At 35.9% G+C, this 13,234-nt stretch overlaps 1 long non-coding RNA gene across 1 annotated transcript; it reads left to right on the top strand.

The window, feature by feature from the left end:
- The first annotated feature begins 9,514 nt into the window (after nt 1–9,514).
- On the top strand, nt 9,515–11,540 carry LOC127075628 (uncharacterized). The gene is made up of 2 exons (XR_007786617.1): nt 9,515–9,859; nt 11,247–11,540. It is a non-coding gene; the product is annotated as an uncharacterized LOC127075628 (long non-coding RNA).
- Nucleotides 11,541–13,234: the final 1,694 nt, after the last annotated feature.

Below are 13,234 nucleotides of genomic sequence, written 5' to 3'. Positions count from 1 at the left end.
AACAACCGGCGGGAAAAGACACAGAGCCGCCACCGTGCGTTATTTATCCCAAAGGAGGGAAAGGAAACGCTCGAAGTAAACCTGAAAAAAGGAAAGGAATGGTCCCACGACCAGAGATTGCAAGGATCGGGAGTCGGTTACGCAAGGGGAAGGTATTAGCACCCCTCACGTCCGTCGTACTCGACGGGATCCACGCTCAAAAGAATAGAATAAGGTTGCTGATAAACTGCTCAAAGAATGCACACACAGTGGAATAAAACACAGATGGAAGAAGATGGAGGAAGGGGAATCGGCAGGATGTCGCATCCTGGGCCTACGTAGTTTGTCAGGAACAAACATCAGAGTCGACGTAGTTCGGGGAAACGGGAAACGGGCTCGCTAGGATATCGCATCCTATGCCTACGTATCTCATCTGGAATGAGAATCAGAGCTACCGTAGTTCGGCTAACGCACGCCGAAATAAAACACAACACCAAGACGCTGAGACGTCAAAAGAAACTCGCAAATGGAAACAGACTGCCAATGGCTGGCCTTACGTCCGACTCCGAACAAAAGAAACACAAACAGGAAACCGAATGTCAATCGCTGGGCTTATATCAGACTCTACAAATAAACAACAACAGTAGGAAACGGAATGCCAATCACTGGGCTTACATCCATCTCCTAACACACACAAAAAGGTTATCAAATAGACAAGCTAATAGGGAGTCTGGAACTCGAGCCCAATAGCTGTCAAGCAAACACACACAAAAAAGAAAAGGTTTCCTGGAGAGATCTTGCACGATCTCTTGCCTACGTACCTCATCTGGTATGAGGATCAGGGCGACGTAGTTCCCCTTAACAGGGGAGAAACTTTCTCCTAACCAGAGACCAAGGGAATAACGGACTAAAAGGGAGACTGACTCGAGCCTAATAGTCATCATGCAAATTATAACCCTAGGTTGAGGTCTCTAACAAGAGTTTGACTCACACAGGCAGTGAGTCAACTCAAGTCTATCTCTACGTACGTTCAACTTCCTCGAAAGTTGATCATACGACTCCTACAGAAAGGAGATGAGAAGCAAAAGCAGATAAACATCAAAAGAAATCATCACACGCTATATGCAAACAAGTGGCTCATACAAGGTCGGGCTTTAGTCAAGGGGTCATATCAACCTCGACAAACAAACCAACACTGGAAAGGGTGTCTGAGGCTCTTAACCACTGACATTGACCATCAGGGTGAGCAGATGAAAGGTAATGAGGGTTGGACCTCATAGCTCTTAACCCGGGCCTGGGTGAGCTTGAATCAATGAAAACGTGGGGGTCCAGAATGAGGGACCCTGCTCCACTTAACTGACATTGTACAAGATCTGGGGGATGTGTCCAAGAGCATCAGCACGTAGTGCGAGCATAATGGACGACTCAAACGATTAGCAGGGGATTGATTGCTAATCCCTTCTATCTGCCAATTGCCTCTTCACTTAGGAGGACTTGAGTACATGGCACAAAAGTAAACAATCACAGACATTGCCTCTTAAGGAGGACTTCATCCAAATGTCTACCAAACAGAAACGACAGGGCTTCCAGACTACATGGAGTTAGAGGATGATTACCTAGGTGGTATGCCAACCACAAGCGAAGCAACTCAAGCAATGAGCTAAAGCAACTAAAGTACCTGTAAGAAAGTCAAACAAGTCAATATTCACATTCAGACAAACCCAACAAACAGTCAATAGTGTTACAACCAATATGCACGCAAGGCAAGTCAATAACTCAACAACTCAAGTGAGTTCATCACAAATGATCCTAAAATACAACAAATGTTAGTGGACAAAGCAAATTTGCATCTCTAGTCATGAGATCAACATCAACCATTAGGACTAATAGCTTGAACCTGAAATACAAAACTCAAAAGATGAGTACAAACCACTAGTCCAAGACTAGGGTCAAAGGCAAAGCAAAAAGTTAAAACAGCAACCAATATTCAACATAAAACACATTTATTCAAGCAAGAACATGTCCTAAAAAGGACCAAGTCTAAAGCATTAGCCAAGGTCATCACATGAGCAAGATATGGCAAAGACAATTACAAAGCACACAATTGGACATCAAGAATCAAAATTTCATTTTAAAACAGAAATGAATCAAACAATCATGAAATTTTTTATGTGATATCAACATGTTAAACACAATCATCATGCAAAAAATTATAATCAGAAAAGCTCAATTGACATGTATATAAAAATGAACAAGTATGACATTAAATTGTGTGACACACATTGTCACACCATACATTCATGTGCCAAAAACAGAGAGGAAAAATGATAAAAATGCACAACCAAGCCTCAAAAATCAAGCAACATGTTGGGAATCAGAATACCAAATTTCAAATCAATTGGACAATGTATGAGCATTTCACAAAAGGATTGGTACAACATGTCACACTTTGCATCATGTTCAAATAACAGTCCACAATTAAAAATCCAGAAATGATAAAATCAAGAAATCACAACCACAAAATAATAGGCATCCATATGAACATGTAGCAAAAAATTGGAAGTGATTTGGATTAATTTTCTATTTGTTATGATTTTTTGAAGTTGGAGGAAATAAAATTGAAATAATATGAATGAATGCATGAGAAATGGAGGGAAAAGAAAATGTTTGACAAAATTTGAAAAAAAGTGCTGGAACCAGGAATCGAAGGGAGGTTGGACGCTGGCGCTATGGGACCAAAACGACGTCGTTTTGGAAGTAAACCCTAGCCTTATAACAGGCGGTGGCGGACGGTGGTTTTCACCGTCTTCTCCGGCCGTCTCCGGCGGAGCGCCACCGTCTCCAAATGCAGAATTTAGCAAATTATATATCTTTGGAAAGGTCTCGTCGCGAGGATTTCAAATATCATATTAGCTAAGCCTAAATCTCCATGGATTTTCTGAATCGAACAAAATAAGTTTCTAGATCTAAACCTAAAATCATCATATCTCACTCAATTTTCATCCAAATTCCACAAAATTTATATCAGAATTCTCAGTGATGAAAGATCTACAAGATCATGGCAATAGAAGCAAGAATTATGAGGTTCGAATTTTCACCAACCTGTTGTGCAGTGAACAAAAACAGTGGATTCAAGACTCCAAAAGCTCCAATTCTTCTCCCTTGCACCTCTACTGAAGCTTTGAATGAGAATTGATGATTGAAAGTGCTTGGATCTTGCTTAATTTGAACTTTCCATCAACATGCTCATGTGTTGAATGTGCACGAATCTTGATGAAATTCTTCAAACCAGAGCTCAAATCCTACTCAATGATACATGCTGAACCAGAATATGCAGACAAATTGATGCCTTGTGTGAAGAAATTTTGAATTTCAATGAGAGAGAATTTTGGAGGGAAGAGAGATTCTAGATCTAGAACTTGTGTAAACTAAAAATTCTGTTATGATTTATCATTTATACTCTGTCCTAATGACATTGTAATCACAATTAGACATGCACTAATCATAATTAAGGACATTTGGAGTGTTTTGCAAAAAATGAAAAATGAAGGTGCATGGCTTAGTTTGGACGTGAACAGTAGCATGCAATGATCCAATTTCACTCAAAATCACCTAATAAACACAATGGGATTGGAATTAGGCTTGTATGATCAATAGAATTCAAATTCTCCATTTTCCCTCCAAAATGAGCATGCATGGGCAAATGATCATATGATTAAATTTCATGCAATGCAATGTTGGATTTGGAAAATATAGGTCAAGACAAGAATTTTGCAAAAAGAGTGGCTTCATTTGGAGTTTTGAGTCAAAAGTTATGGCACTTGGAAGTTTCATGCACACTTGGTGATCATTTGCTCATATCTCCTCAACCATTCATCATAAATTCATAATCTTAGACTTTTTGGAAATGGGAGAGAAAGATATTCAACTTTCATGTTGGACAAAATTTCATTTGAACCTTATTTGATGTTGGAAAGTCAAGTTGAAAGTGAATCAAAACCTTTCCATTTTTGGAAACTTTCAATTACAGGTCACTTTCCATTTTTGGAAACTTTTGATCTGGCTTCAAAATCTTCAAGGTATATGCTTTACATGATGAATAGGCCTCTCTTGGACATGAATGAAGTGTCTCAAACCATTTCTCCTCCTCCTAGCCCTCAGTTGACTTTTATGGACCCCAGATGACTTGAAAATGCACTGTGGACTTTGAGCCTCTACCACCTGAGGAAATGGCTCAGAAATGAACCCCTAGCTCCAATAAGCTCTTCCACATAACCATGTGATCTTCATCATCAATAGAATACCTCTTCTCCTTGAGAATCCCTGGTTGGAAGAATGCCATTGATTAGGGTTGACCAAAGGTCAAAACCCTAATCCTAAGGAACTGGAGCATGCACAATGGAGCCCTTGAGGATGACATAACCATGATGATGGTGACATATCCTTGCAAACAAGATAATTCTCAACCTCATTGAAGAACCAAGAAAACCCTAATTGAAGCACAAACCCTCAGATGGTTGGTGATCAATTTATGGAGACCCTCAGGCTTGAATCTCTTAACCTCTCTATCTTCTGAGAAAGACTTAGGAGGATGACCTTCTATTTCCACATGATATGCAATATGAAATTCCTAATGCCCTAAATATGAAATGCAATATGCTAAACTAGTCCCAAGAGAGGAGGGCAAATTTTGAGGTGTTACACTAAGCACGACCAACAATCAGAATACTTGGGAGTCGAGAGGACAATGGATTCCTAACTATCCTTTTTATCCCTCATAGCACCAAGATCTAACTTGTTTGAATCATTATATGTTTTAAGGGATAAGTCAAGTGTAGGGTCCTCAAGCTAGGTACGACCGATAATCCAAGTACTTGAGTGTTGTGTACCAGCACGTACACCCCATTTTTGCATTCCTGTTTGTTATGAATATGGTTTTGAAAAAGGCACTTGACGTTGGATCAAGTGTTTGAGTTTATTATGAAAAATGTGTGTGAAGAATGGAGGAGAGAGATAAAACGAGGTTGAGAAGAGAATGGACGTGAGATGTGAATCATGGACCATGGAATGAATGGGAAGTACTTGATGTTGGATCAAGTATTCGCGTTGCAATGGTGTGAGTTTTATTTGGAAAACAACTTGACATTGGATCAAGTACCTTTTGTTTATTTTGAAATGATTTATTTATCGTTTTATTTTTATCTTTTTTAATTGGCATGCATGATGAATTAACTAAAACAATAAACCTAAGCTATTACATGATCATGGGGTGGGGGGACATTTGAACCACAATGGGGGGATGTAAGCAATTACAACATAAATGGAAATGGAAAGAAAATTAGACAAGATTACAAACTATATACCATGCCTAAAGCATACAAGTGGCATGGTACTACAAATAATACAAGGCTATTGGATAGGTTAGAAGCATGGCTAGATATAAGTGTGCTTGGATCTCCAAGTCACATGTGGAAACACAAAATCAACAAACGGGGTTAGCATGAGATCAAGTCAAATGATAAAGATGCAACAAGTGTAAGAATGTTCAATGGTTTAAATCAATTCAAATGACAATGGATTAATCATGGATAAACAAATCAAAGACTAATCATGTGACCATGGCAAATGAAATTAGGAATACAAGGTATTCATCACCTAAATTGAAATGGGATTTTCAATTTATCAATATGATCACAAATCAAGTGAATCAATTAAAAGTCAATTAAAAATGAATATTAATTCTAAAGATGAAAATATACCTAAACATGAATTAGGATCAAAAGAAAATGAGAAATTCATAAACCGAATGACAACTTCAATTCTAACCTACATGGACATGAACAATCATCAAACAATAGTCCAATTGAATGAAAATTTAACATAATGGGAAAATCATGATAAAATCTACAATTAACAATATTAATCCAAACATGAATTATATCAACAAAATGGATTAACAAACTCTAAGGGAAAATAATATTACAAACCAAACATGGTTAATACCAATGAATTAATTCTGAAATATTCTGAAACTAAATCTAATCTAAATAATTGATTAAGCCTAATTTCTAACTAATCGCCTAATTAAATCTAGTTAACTAATTAATTAAAAAAGAATATTCCATATATCTAAAATAAAAAATTAATCCTAATTTAAATCAGAATCAACAAAACAACATCAAGATTAGCCAAAAAACACTAGAATTAAAAATAAACTAACATAATTAAAATGGGTTAATGAGGATCAATGAACATGAATAACATTGGGTCATGGGTGTATTGGATGTAGGGGTGTATATATGAATATCTTGGGCTAACAGGTCAAAATCTCCTAGGAAAACCCCAAGAACCGGGTTCTACACTCATGAGATATCAGATCCATGCGAATACCCATAAACGCGACGATGGCATCAGTGGCGGAACTGAGGGGGAACTTGGGAAGGCCATGGCCACCCCTCAATTTTTTTTTAATTCATATATATTAAATTACTAAAACATCCTTATTTTAAATTAAAATTAATTTTTATTTTTTCTTTTTCATTCAAAGTTAGGTTAAAATACAGATAAGGTAAAAAGCTACTACCTTTCCTTTCTTTCTCATATGGGTTTGCTACCGGCACCGAAATCGGAACAGATTAAAGTGATCGACATCTAACAGGTAAAAAACTTTATTCATTCTTTTTTTATAAAAAGTAACAAATTAAAGTGATTGCTTGATTTGTGTTTTTGAGATTTTTAGTATTATTCTTTCTTGATGTGTTAAAATAATCTATATGAGGTTTATTAAGCCAATTCATAACACTGTAATTTACAAATATAGTTATACACTGTAATAAGGTTTATTTAATCATTGTTGCTGCTAATTTCTAATAGTGAAGTTACCTGTATTTGAAAACGGATTAAAGTTGATTAATTAAGTTTATTAATTTTTTTCTCTTTTAATTTTTATGTTCTCTAAATTGATTTTTGGATTTGATATGATATTATAGGAAGAGTAAAGATGAATAATAGGAAAATTGATTCTTTTTTCAAAAGGAAAGCATGTGAAATTGAAAGAGAAGAGAGTGATGAAAAAATTATAATCCCGACATCCGAATCTGAAACAGTTCTTAAGAATCCAACAATTGAAGAGCATCATGGTTTTGAAAATTCTTTGGAACGCGATCTTGGAAAGCGTCCTCCGATTTGGCAATATCCACCAAATCAAGTGGATGCAATACGAAGAGCTTATCTAAAATGTGGTCCATATCAAATTCATTTAGAAAACTATCATTTGTCCGGTAACGAGGATCATCCGAGAAGGTTTCAACATACTTGGTTTAACATATTTCCATCATGGTTAAAATATTCACCATCTGAAGATGCCGCATATTGCTTACCATGTTACCTTTTTAGCAAAAAACTAAGTGGATGTCCCGGATCACTTGTCTTTTTTTCTATGAGTTTTAGAAATTGGAAGAAAGTTAGGAATGGAAAACATTGTTCCTTTCTTAAACACATAGGGAAGGATCCTTGCTCACCACACAACAATGCAATGAAAGCTTGTCAAGACTTGTTGAATCAAGATGGTCATATTAGAAATATTATTCAAGTGCAAAGTTCAAGTCAAAGAATGAATAATAGGTTACGACTCAAAGACTTCAATTGACACTGTTCGTTGGTTAACACTACAAGCTTGTGCTTTTAGGGGTCACGACGAAAGTAGTGAATCAAGAAATCAAGGTAACTTTCTTGAGTTATTGAAACTTTTAGCATCCTACAATGATGAAGTTGCAAAATTTGTGTTGGAAAATGCTCCACAAAATTGCAAGTATACTTCACATCAAATTCAAAAAGAGCTCTTGCAAATTCTTTCTAGTAGGGTGAAAAAGAGTATTCGTGAGGAAATTGGTGATTCCAAATTTTGTATCGTTGTTGATGAAGCTCGTGATGAGTCAAAAAAGGAACAAATGACTCTTGTATTAAGATTTGGTGATAAAGTTGGTTTAATACAAGAGATATTTTTTTATGTGGCACATGTTAAAGACACCACATCTTTAACTCTTAAGGAAGCAATATGTGATATACTTTCTTGACATAACCTTAATGTTTCTAACATTCGTGGCCAAGGGTATGATGGTGCTAGCAATATGAGAGGAGAATGGAATGGTTTACAAGCCCTCTTTATGAAGGATTGTCCTTATGCATACTATGTTCATTGTTTTGCTCATCGATTGCAACTTGCATTAGTTACATCATCAAGAGAAGTCAAACCTATTCATAAATTTTTTGAGAAGCTGATCTTTGTTGTGAATGTTGTTTGTTCTTCTACAAAGCGTCATGATGAGTTACAAGATGCCCAATTAGAAGAAATTGTTTATTTGTTAGAGATTGATGAGATTGTAACGGGTAAAGGTGCAAATCAAGTTGGTACATTGAAACGAGCTGGAGATACTCGTTGGGGATCACACTACGATTCAATTTCTAGCTTGATAAACATGTATAAAGCAACTTGTTTAGTAAAAATTGCAAAAGATAGAGGGAGTTATGCTACACGTGGGGATGCAGATAGTTGTTACAATTACTTGAAGGCATTTGATTTTATATTTATTTTGCACTTGATGAAAGAAATCATGGGAATAACAGATATGCTTTGTCAAGCCTTACAAAAAAAATCAAGATGTAGCTAATGTTATGAACTTGGTTCGTTCAACAAAATATCTTATTCAAGGTTTGAGAGAAAATGGTTGGATATTGTTTACTAAAGTGGTATCTTTTTGTGAAAAGCATGATATTGAGATTCCTGATCTTAATGATGTTCATTCAACAACAAGATTTGGACGCTCCCGTCTTGAAGAGAATCAAGTCACAATTCAAAATTACTTTAAAGTTGAAATCTTTTTCACTACTATTGACAAACAGTTACAAGAGTTGAATAACAGATTCAGTGAGCAGGCAATGAATTTGTTAACTCTTTCTTGTTCTTTATTTCCTAAGGATGGATATAAAGCTTTTAGCATTGATACTATTTGTTATTTAGTTGAAAAATATTATCCTATGGATTTTAGTGATCAAGAGAAGAATAATTTGCAATTTCAACTCCAACATTTTCTATTTGTTGCTCGTCAAACATCAAACTTGAATAATTTATCAACTATTCAAGAACTATGTTCATGTTTGGTTGCATCTGGACAGACTGGAACTTACTTCTTGATTGATAGACTAATTCGTCTTATCATGACTCTTCCCGTTTCTACGACCACAACTGAGAGGTCTTTTCAGCAATGAAAATTATTTAGACTAAGTTGAGAAACAAGATGGATGATGAGTTTCTTGGAGATAACATGACAGTATATATTGAAAGGGAGATTAGTGCAAGCATTTGTTCGGAGTCAATTATTGACGATTTCAAGTCACTCGGAACGCGTAAAACATTACTTTAAGGTAATTTTAAGTCATATAATTTAAATTTTTAGTAATTAACTTTATATTTATTTAAACTTTAATATTTTATTTAAAATTATTTACATTTTATTTATAAAAAAATCATGAAGAACATATCTCTGAACTCATGCTCGAATAATCCCTTCAGTTCTTCTATATCAAAATCCTCATCGGAATTGAAATCGCCATTCGAATCAGGCTTGCACGCGGGTAAAAAAGAAGATAGAAGGTGAAGAAACACACAGGATTTGACACGTTATTCGCTTGTTGTTCTTCAATCGGTGCATGGTGATGATGAATGATGGCGTTGCGTTGTGATAAAGATGACGAAGAATTGTTGTTGTTGTTCATCGAGGGGTATTGTTGATTGAAATGAAGACAAATATGTTCAGATTCGTGATGCACTACCTCTCAATTTTCTGTTGCAATTTCATCCCGCGACCTCAGTTGCAGATTGGTATGGTTTTGCTAATTTCTCATGCTTCCCATTCTTTAGGTGAATCCATTCTACCCCGCGTTCTTCTCTACCCCTCAATCTGTTTTATGTGAATCTATTGGAAGTGTTGTTGTGAGGTTCCTATGCCATTCTCGGTTTCCTGTTGCCAACCCCAACTTTTTTGTGATTTTTTTCTGTGTAGTTATGTTATGAGGATTAGAGAGGTTATGGTTACAAAATCCTTGTAGGTTTAGAAGTTATAAGTATATGGCTTTTGAAGGTTCTTCTGTGGATTCTGTTTAGAGCATATGGTCGTGGAAGGTTGAGTGTGTATTGGATTGAGTAATGAAGATTATGTATATGAAGGTTGAGGGAGTTACGAACGATTATGTTGGAGGTGATGGTTGAATGTTGGAGTGAAGAGTTAAGTGAATGGATCCGTTATGAAGATTCTGAGTTTTGTTTCGATTGAAGGTCGTGGATTGCAGGTTGCAAGGAAATAGTGAATAGAAGTTTTTTTCTGCAGGATATGGATTGAGTTATCAATGCAGTTGGGGAGGGTGAAAAAGAGGGTGAAGCTGTTATCTCCTCTTTTTCAGTTATGTTATCTCCTCTTTTTTAGTTTTGTTGGAGGGTTGTTTTGAGGAGTTTTTTGAGAAGTTTGGTTGAAGAGTTATGAAGACATTCTGTTAGAGAATTGGAAGTTATGAATGTCAGTTGTAGGGTAGTTCAGTTCAGTTGGAAATTCTGTTAGGGAGTTTTTTATGCAGGTTTCATTTTGACAGTTGGAGGAGGTTATGGAGTTGGTTAGATGGTTAGGATTCAGTTATTTTTGTTCTAAAAATCTGTTTTGAAAATTTCTCTCCTATTGAAGGGTTGAAGAGGTGATGTTTATAGAAATTAGAGCTTCTGTTACAATTTGGTTCAGGAGGTGTTAGTAGTTAGTTGAAGATGGTTTCAGTTTCTGTTGAAGAGTTTTTTCTTGGTGTATTGGTTAATGAATGTTAACTGGATATGATGTGTTGAAACTGTTATTATTATGAGTTGGTTGGTTCTGAATGTGAATTGAAAATTGATTAGTTGGATTAGTTGATCTTAATGTTAATTTGGATTATGCTAGCAACTGATTTTCTATCATGCTATGGATGTTAATGATTTTTGCAATGAGTGACTGGTTTGAAGCTAGTGTAATCCACTGTTAGAAATAGGGATCTATGAGTTATTTGATTTTGAAAATTTTCTGTTAAATGAATATGGGATGGTTATTATATTAGTAAGTTAGAATGGCTAGTTGGTTAAATGTGATATGCAAGCCATGTTAGAATTGGATGCTATGTTAATGAAGTTGGACATGTTTGCAATCTATATGGATGTATGATGATCATAGTGTTTATGGTTATTTTTTCAGGATGGTACACACATGAGGATTGAGCAAAAGGCGTTCAAGATGACTTTCACTTGTAAAACCTTGGCCTATGGACAAATTCCAAACATGCAGAGCTTTGAAGATTCCAACAAAGAGATGATTTGTAATGGAAATAGGAGTAAGGGTTCAAGGTGGTTTGAGTTGTAATATATGCTATGCTTTGATAGGATTTGGGTTATTGTATTGAAATGAATGGTTTATGTATGAAAAATGGAATTTTGAATGTAATTGGATTGTTAATGCAAATGAATGAAATTTTTTATGGGATTTTGAATATATTCAAGATTTGAAAATGAATTGTAAGTGGTTGTATGGTAAACTCTAATTTGGATTAATGAATTGAAATGTATGGTAAATGAAGTGGTTGTATGGTAAACTCTAATTTGGATTAATGAATTGAAATGTATGGTAAATGAAGTGGTTGTATGGTAAACTCTAATTTGGATTAATGAATTGAAATGTATGGTAAATGAACATGGATAAAAATGTTTTAGACATGAACAATGTTTAAAAATGAACATGAACATGAACATGGTTAAAAGGTTTAGTATGGACATGAACATGAAATGGTCGAATTGGCTTGTAAATGAAGAAATCAACTAGAAGCAAATAAACATGAGTGTAGTGAATCAAGGCCAATGGGATGAGATTAGGTCTTAGGGTGGTCAGTTGACTTTGGTCAACTAGTTGGACTAAAAGTCAATAGTTGACCAAAAGTCAACTGTAACAAAAATGGTCAACGAATAGAATCTTTGCAATGGACATGAATACTTGTGAGAAAAAGAACATTCTATGAATGAAATGAAGTATTTGAATGGACCTTAGATGACAATGAAATGAACAGCTGAATCAACATGATTGTGAACTGATTATCCAATGAACCAAGCACAAACCAAGATCTTGACCAACAATGAACATGAATGCACACCATGACTGAAATGTAGACCTTACTAGATAGCCCAATGTTCTTAAACCAGATGAAACACGCCAAATTCCAAAAATTGAAATCCAATAAATCAAGACCAAACATTGAGACTCAACCAAACCCAAAATGCAACAACTTGAATGAATGCCCCTTGACCAAGGCCTTGAGAGCATGAACAAGTAGTGCTCTTGTGAATTATGGATAAACCAATGAAGCTGCATAATGACCAGATGAATCTCAATCTTGAATGCGTACCTTCCTTGCATGCCTTGTGTGATTGAGCCCCTTGAATCCATGATTTTTGGGCTTTTCAATGCACGTGGAATGTACTATGATATTATGGATATGTAGATGAGATGAATGTTTATTAGGATGTGCAAATGATTAGGGTTAGTGACCTAGATGATCATTGTGAAAGGTGGGGTGAATTTTGGGATATGACAGTGCCCAATATGAAGATCCCCGTTAAGTTCAAGGTCCTTGACTTTGAGAAATAAAAGGGGAACACTTGTCTTACAAGATGTCAACCCAGACATATAATGATCAGTTGCTCATTCATTATTTCCAAGACAGTTTGACCGGTGTCGCTCTTCGTTGATACATGGGTCTAGACAGTGGTCGCATTCATACCTTCAATGACTTAGGCGAGGCCTTTGTCAAGAAGTATAAGTACAACGTAGATATGTCGCCCGACCGTGACTAACTTTGGTCTATGTCTCAGAAGGATAAGGAGACATTTAAAGAATATGCACAGAGGTGGAGAGAGCTTGTCGCTCAGATCAGTCATCTGTTGGAAGAAAAGGAAATGACGAAGATATTTCTCAAGACTTTGAGTTCATTTTATTAAGAGCGTATGATTGCTACCGTTCCCAATGACTTCATAGAAATGGTGAACATGGGGATACGTCTAGAAGAAAGTGTTTGTGAGGGTCGTTTGTCTAGAGATGAAGCGTCTATGGGTAGGAAGTATGAGGGTGGTTTCTCAAAGAAGAATGAATGAGAAACTAATTTAGTATCTATGGAGAGGCGAAGGAGGCCTTATGTG

The sequence above is a fragment of the Lathyrus oleraceus genome, chromosome 4 (genome assembly GCF_024323335.1).
Source record: "Lathyrus oleraceus cultivar Zhongwan6 chromosome 4, CAAS_Psat_ZW6_1.0, whole genome shotgun sequence".
NCBI lineage: Eukaryota > Viridiplantae > Streptophyta > Magnoliopsida > Fabales > Fabaceae > Lathyrus > Lathyrus oleraceus.
This window is presented reverse-complemented; position numbering and strand designations above follow the sequence as displayed.